The sequence below is a fragment of the Pteropus vampyrus genome, unplaced genomic scaffold (genome assembly GCF_000151845.1).
Source record: "Pteropus vampyrus isolate Shadow unplaced genomic scaffold, Pvam_2.0 Scaffold85, whole genome shotgun sequence".
NCBI classification, from domain to species: Eukaryota; Metazoa; Chordata; class Mammalia; order Chiroptera; family Pteropodidae; genus Pteropus; species Pteropus vampyrus.
In genome coordinates this window covers 5,461,085-5,468,904 of record NW_011888866.1, presented here as the reverse complement: position 1 = coordinate 5,468,904, position 7,820 = coordinate 5,461,085, and the positions used below count along the sequence as shown (strand labels likewise).

Below are 7,820 nucleotides of genomic sequence, written 5' to 3'. Positions count from 1 at the left end.
CCCTCTTGCAAAGCTCTTTTCTTTACTTGTTGAGAAAGCAGATGGCCCTAAACCTTCTAGAAGATTTTTGCAAGAAGAGATATGACAAGATTTATTATCAGACTCATACTTTGGATTCTATAATAGCCTCCCTCTCATGTGTTTACTTTTAGTTGAGCTCACCTCCTTTCTTCAGCTTCCTTTTCTTCATGAAATTCACCACGATAATTTATTGTAAGGATGTTGTTAAGAATGTTGTTTACTGTTATACATTATCCCTTTAGTGATAATATTTCTTTCAGGTCTCAATGTAAAGAAAATTTCACTTCTTCTGTGACATATTACCTTATTCACACTTGCGAATCTTGTAACTGATTGCATTTCTCTACTAGCTTTGGCTAAAAGGAATCCAAAGCTAAATTTGTGGCTCATGTCTAGAAATTGTCCAAGATTCTATGGTATGTATTTCTGTGTCATAATTACCTCTGAGCTTTTATATTCTCACTTAGTTTTCATTTTTTATAAGTCTTCATTCATTTAGGATTCTACCCTGATCTTACTTGTATTTATGTAAGCTGTCATGAATACAATCAGAATAGGGTTGAGATGTTTGCACACATACGTACATATAATAAAAGATGGTTTACTTACAGTGACACTTGTAGCAAGGAATTGGTGAACATTTCACATTTTAAAACACAGTCATAGTTTCAGATTTTTAGATTGCATCTCTCAGCTCATTTTCTCATTAAGACTTAGGTTTCCGTTGCACAAACCAAAAGTGAAGCAGTGGAAAATACTCTTCCACCACCAACAAAAATATTTCTTATAATAATCTTTGTATACTCCTTGCTTTAACACTTAATATTGACCATGGGCAAGTATATTTAAACTTTCTCAGCTATGATTGTCTCATTTATAATGTGAATAAAGCCTACTTCACTTAATCATTACTTCAAGGAGACAGTACCTCTTAGATGAAAGGACGTGGTTGATGATTACTACTAACTTGCTATGTGATATTGGACAAGTTACTTAATTGTAACAAGTTACTTATACGAGTTTACTTTTCTGTAATAGAAAATAGGATGACTGAACTAGATGATTTTTAAGACTATATACAACTCTTAATTGAAATATTCAATAAAAGATGAGTAAAGCAAAAGACTTTAAAAGGTCACTGTAGAGTAAGAGACAGAAGGATAAATGATTAAATAAAATGTCATAAGTGCACTAACAGAGGTTATAAACATAATTTTATTGATACAGAGGAGGGAAACATGGGCTTTAATCACAAAGCCAGAGGAAGATTCAGAGGCTACAACATTGACTTGCTTTACTCCTTGTTTTAGGAGAAAAGGCATTAGTCTTTCACTGAAGTATGGTGTTAGCTGTAGGTTTTTTATGGATGCTTTTTTAGATTGAGAAGGTTTTTTTTTTTTTCATTCTTAGTTTTCTGTGAGTTATCATGAGTGGATGTTGAATTTTGTCAAAAGATTTTTGTCTAAGTCTATTGAGATAATCTTATAGTTTTTCTTTTTTAGTATACTAATATGGTGAATTACATTGACTGCTTTTGATTATTAACTCAACCAGTATTCTTGTGATAAAACACACACTGTATTATTTATTTTTATGTAACACTGGATTTGATTTACTAAAATTTTGTTAAGAATTGTTGCATCTATGTTGATGAGGGATATTGGCCCATGTTTTCTTTTAATTTCTTTTGTTTTGGTTTTAGGATAATGCTGGCCCCACAGAATGAGTTTAGATGTATTCACTCTTCTATTTTCTACAAGAGTTTGTGTAGAATTGATATTATTTCTTTCTTACATATTTTATAAAATTCACCAGTAAGCCATCTGGACCTCAAGTTTTCTTTCAGAAAGTTGTAAAACAATGAATTCAATGTATAGATCTGAAGTGATATTCTCTCTCTTGTTCCTGAGATTGGCAATTTATTTCTTCTCTCTTTTATTAATCCCTGAACAGTCTGGTTAGTGGTTTATCTATATTATTGATATTCTCATAGAACTAGCTTTTCCGATTTTCATACATCCTTTCAAGTTAGTGTTTTTATTTTCAGATAAATACTCAGAAGTAGAATTGCTGGATCATATGGTATTCTATTTTTAATTTTTTGAGGAGCCTCCATACTGTTTTCCATAGCACCAATTTACATTCTCACCAATAGTGCATGAGGGGTCCTTTTTCTCCACATCCTTACCAAAACTTGTTATTTCTTATCTTTTTGATAATAGCCATTCTAACATTGTGAGATGTTACCACATTGTGGTTTTGATTTGAACATCTTTTCATATGTCTGTTGGCCATCTGTATGTCTTCCTTGGAAAAATGTCTATTCAAATTGTCTGCCCACTTTTTAATTGGATTGTTTGTCTTTTCGCTATTGAGTTGTATGAGTTTTTTAAATACATTTTTGATGTTAACCCCTTATCAGATATATGACTTACAAATATTTTTTTCATTCAGAGGTTGCCTTTTTATTTTGTTGATGGTTTCCTTTGCTGTGCAGAAGCTTTCAAGTTTGATATAGTTCCACTAGTATACTTTTTGTTTTGCTTCTTTTACTTTTAAAATCAGATTCAAAAATTCATTTCCAAGACCTATGTCAAGGACTTTACTATCTATGTTTACTTCTAAGAGTTTTTTGGTTTCAGATCTTATGTTCAAGGCTTAAGTCCATTTTGAATTGATTTTTGCATATGGTGTAAGATAGTGTCCAGTTTCATTTTTTGCATGTGGCTACCCAGTTTTCCCAATGCCATTTATTAAAGAGACTGTCCTTTACCTGTTGCATTATTTTTGGCTCCTTTGTCATGAATTAATTGGACATATAATCATGGGTGTATTTCTGTGCTCTCTATTCTGTTCCATTGAACTATGTGTCTGTTTTTATGCCGAAACCATACTGTTTTATTCACTATAGCTTTGTAATAGAGTTTGAAATCAGAGAGTGTGATGCCTTCAGCTTTGTTTTTCTTTCTCAAGATTTCTTTGACTATTTAGGGTCTTTCATGGTTCCATAACAACTTTAGAATTGTTTGTTGTACTTCAGTGAAAACTGCCATTGTAATTTTGATAGGAATTGCATTGAATCTGTAGATTGCTTTGGAAAGTCTGGACATTTTAACAGTGTTAATTCTTTCAATCCTTGAGCCTGGAATATCTTTCCATTTATTCTTGTCTTCTTCAATTTCTTTCCTTTCTTTGTCATTTTCAGAATATAGATCTTTCACCTGCTCGGTTAAATTTGTTCCTAGATATCTGAATCTTTTCAATGCAACTGTAAATGGGATTGGTTTATTAATTTCTTTCTCTAATGATTCCTTATTATGTAGAAATATAATATGTATATTATTGTATATTATTGTATGTGTATAGAAATGCAACAAGACTTTTTGTATATTGATTTTGTACCATGAAGACTTGATAAGAATGTGTATTATGCTGTTCTTGGGTGTAGGTCAAGTTGGGTGATTCAGATTTTCTATGTCATTACTGATTTTTAAAAAATATTTTTAAAATTTTTCAGTTACAGTTGACATACAATATTATATTAGTTTCAGGTGTATAACATAGTGATTAGACATCTGTACAACTTATGAAGTAATCACCCCAGTAAATCTAGTACCCATCTGACACCATACATAAAAGTATGGAACACTTCATGAATTTGCGTGTTATCCTTGCATAGGGGCCATGCTAATCTTCTATCATTCCAATTTTAGTAAATGTGCTGCCAAAGTAAGCACTCCTACTGATTTTAAGCTATTTGTTCTATCAGTTATCAACAGCAGTGTTAAAATCTCTAGCACTAATTGTTAATTTGTGCATTTCTAATTTAAGTTTTATCAAATTTTTATTCATATACTTTAAGTTTCTGTTATTAGATGCATGCAATTTAGGTTTGTTATAGTTGATGATTAATTTTGACCTGTTTATCATTATGAAGTGGCTTTATCTATAACAATATTAATTTCTCTGAAGTCTGCTTTTTCTAATATTGCCATTTAAAGTTCCTCTTCATTAGTATTAGCATAGTATATTTTCTTTTATCCTTTTATTTTTACCTAATTTATGTCTTTAAATTTAGAATAAGTTTCTTGTAGACAGCATGTAATTGGGTCTTGCTTTTTATCTACTCTGACAGTCTCTGCCTTTTAATTGGAGTATTTAAACCACATACATTTAAATTGAATGTGATTATAATACGATTGGATTTAAATCCATCACCTTGTTCTCTATTTATCCCATCTTTCTTCTATTTCTCCCATCTCTTCTTTGTTCTTTTTTCCCTGTTTTCCTGACTTCTTTGCATTATTGAGAATAGTTTTATGATTCAATTTTAGCTTCTTTATTGGCTTGGTAGCTATTCCTCTTATTTTTTAATTTTTAGTAGTTAATATAGGGTTTATAGTATAAATAGTTAACTTATCACAGTCAATCTTCAAATAGTATTAAAACATGGCATACACAGAATAAGAACTGTACAACAGCATACTTCTGCTTTTTCTCTCCCATCTTTTGTCATACAATTAAGTAGAATACATAGTAATCTCCAGAATATAGTTACAACTAATGCTTTAGAAAGTAAATTATCTTTTAAAGAGAGAAAAATAATAAAATAAGTTCTTTATATTTATCCTCATATTTACTATGTATGGTGCTCTTTATCTCTTTATGTATATCCAGATTTCTGTCTGGTATCATTTTCTTTCTACCTGAAGGATTACTGGAACATTTCTTATAGTACCAGCTTAAAGATGACAAATTCTCTCAGCTTTCATAAGTCTGCAAAAGTCTTTACTTTTGCTACGGTTTTTGAGAGATATTTTTTTCTAGATACAGAATTCTTGATTGTCACTTTTTTTCTTTCAGTGATTTTAAGATCTGACCCCATTCACGTTTGGCTTACATTCTTTGTAATGAGTTGTGAGCTGTCATTATTTTTTCTTCTGTATGTTATGTCTTTTCCTCTGACTGCTTTTAAGATTTAATCATTGATTTTTTTAGCAGTTATATTATTATGTACCTTGGTGTTGGTTTTCATTTTGGTTTGGTTTGGCTTTTTGTGTAGTATTTGTTTGATGGTCCTTTGAACTTGTTTGATTAGTGACCTTAAATTTTTCATCAATTTGGAAAATTTCCTGGCTACTTCTTCAACTCCCTCCATCCCACATTTCCTTCTGAGACTCTGACTATACATGTATTAGGCAGTTTGATATTTTCTCACAGCTCACCAGTTCTCTATTCATTAGTTTTTCAATCTATTTTTTCTCTGTGTTTCATTTTGAGTAGTTTCTATTGTTTTTTCTTCAAGTTTACTATTTTTTATTTGACAATATCGAATCTGCTGGTAATCCCATCTGTTATATTTCCTATATTATATTTTTCATCTACAGAAATTTGATGTGGGCTTACGATATCTGCCATTTTATTATTATTATTTTTTTATCATTCTCATGGTTTCCTCTACCTTCTTGATCAAATGGAGTATTTGTATAATAGCTATTTTAATGTCTTTGTCTACTTATTATATCATCTATGTCAGTTTGCATCTGTTTCTATTGATTGTTTTTTCCCTGGGTATGGTTCCAGCTTCTTTGCATTCTTGGTCATCTTTTTTGGACATCAAACATTGTGAAACCTGCATTTTTTGGTGTTGGATTATTTGTATTTCTTTAATTGTTTGGGCTTTTATTCTGGTACCTTGTTAAGGTACTTGGAATGGCTGATCTTTTTGAGGCTTGCTCCTAAGCATTGTTAGGATGGCTGATCTTTTCGAGGCTTGCTCCTAAGCATTGTTAGAATAAACAGTCTTTATTCTAACAATGCTTAAGCATTGTTAGAATAAACAGTCTTTATTCTAACAATGCTTAAGCATTGTCTTTATTCTAACAATGCTTGCTCCTAAGCATTGTTAGAATGGTTGATCTTTTTGAGGCTTGCTCCTAAGCATTGTTAGAATAAACAGTCTTTATTTGGGGGCTAATTTGGCCCTACTACTGAGGCAATGACTTTCTGAGGTCTCTACTTTATGCTCCCACATTTTTGGAGGTCCTTCCATTTGGACTGATGGAAAACGCAAGGGTTTACAGCCCTGTGTGAATTCTGGAGGTGCTTTGTGTACTATTTTCTAATGGTTCTTTTTTTTTTTTTATCCTTAGTAGTTTACTCATATGCATGTATAAATCAGTACTCAGTCAAAGACCTAAGGACCCCCTCTTCAATTCTTGTGAGCTTCCCCTTTTTTCTGTGCAGTTTCCTATTTTCTGGTTTTCTGCCCTGTAAATTTTAGTTGCCTGGGATTTACTGAATCTCTGTCCTTTCAACTTAGTAAAACTAATAGGGGTTTGTTTGGGTTCTACCTCTCAAGGTTGCAGCCTGGAAACTCTTTCAAGGCAGTGAATTGGAATACTTGGAGGGTTTACTTTATTTCCTTTCTCTTGGGATCACTAGCTTGTGCTGCTTGTTGTCTAGTATCTGAAAACTTGTTTCATATATATTTGATTGTTTAATTGTTTAAGGCAGGGCAATGATGTCCTGCTATTCCATCATGTCAGGAAGCAGAAATTCAGACATGGCTTTTTAAATACTAATTTTGAGTTTTGGAAAATTACCTGTATTCTCTGATTATCTCTCCCAAATCTGGCATGACAGCAAGTGAAATGTATTTAGTCTCACCAGGAATTAGGACAATACAAATTAAAACGTTGGTAATAATACCTACCTGGAAGATGTAGGAATTTAATGAAATAACATATGTATGATTAGAAAACATATATTATATACATATAATATATATGTACTGTATAAATATATATGACTGGAATCACTGACATATAGATGCAAATCCAATTTTATACATCTTAGGTTTGGGTTTCCTACGACACACTCAAGTAGAGATTTAGAATAGGCAGCTGAATAATATATATGTGATGCTCAAAAGAAAGATCTGGGCAAAGATATAGAATTCTGAGATATCAGCATATATATGAAGTAGTATATGAAATTACCTAGGGAGATAATGAGATAAAATGAAAACTAAAAGGGTATACTAATACTAAACCTTGAAGGCAGGACATTTGGCTTTAAATTATGGTAAACTAAGATAATTTGTATCTACCTTCCTATTGAAGATAAATAAAAAAGCCAGGTAAATTATAAATGTCTTCTTAATATCATAAAACAGCTAATTTAGTGAGGAAATACAAGGCAAGATATTGGAGAGGGCTGGGGCCCAGAGAGGTGCGCCATTTAAAAACACTTAAAAAAAAAAATGAGGTATTTTGACATATAGCATTCCATTAGTTTCAGGAGCACTTTTGTCCCAGGTATGTATGCCAATCCTAAGAAGGCAATTGAGAGACTAAGCTGAACTTTTAGTAGTGTTGCTTGGCTAGAGGAATGAGGGTTGGTAGATGGTACTCACCAACAGTGACAGTCCCAACTTTGGCCTAGGGCCATGATGGTCTGTCATCTGAGAGAAAGGGTTTGTTTGGATTGTGGTCTTCTTTCCAATTACATGGTAGTGCAGCAAATCACACATCTTGGTCCTTCACTGCTGACCACCTTGAGCACCTGGCAGATAACAAAAATTCTTTGTGGAGGAGGTTAAAATCATAACAGATTTCAGATGATTTCTATAAATAAAATTTTGAGCACAATGTTCTGAACACAACTAAAGATACGGAGACACTCAAGGAGACAAGGTGCCATTAGAACCAGCAAGTAAAACAAATAGCAGAAAAAGATGCAGAGGGACTCAAGAAATTGAATTTATCAGGCACAGACTTTGTAAAACAACTATGATT

General features: G+C 32.2%; 1 non-coding gene across 1 annotated transcript; it reads right to left on the bottom strand.

Moving 5' to 3' along the window:
- Positions 1–3,655: 3,655 nt before the first annotated feature.
- LOC111742043 lies at positions 3,656–3,758 on the bottom strand. The gene has a single exon (XR_002781167.1). It is a non-coding gene; the product is annotated as a U6 spliceosomal RNA (small nuclear RNA).
- Between the last annotated feature and the right edge of the window lie 4,062 nt (positions 3,759–7,820).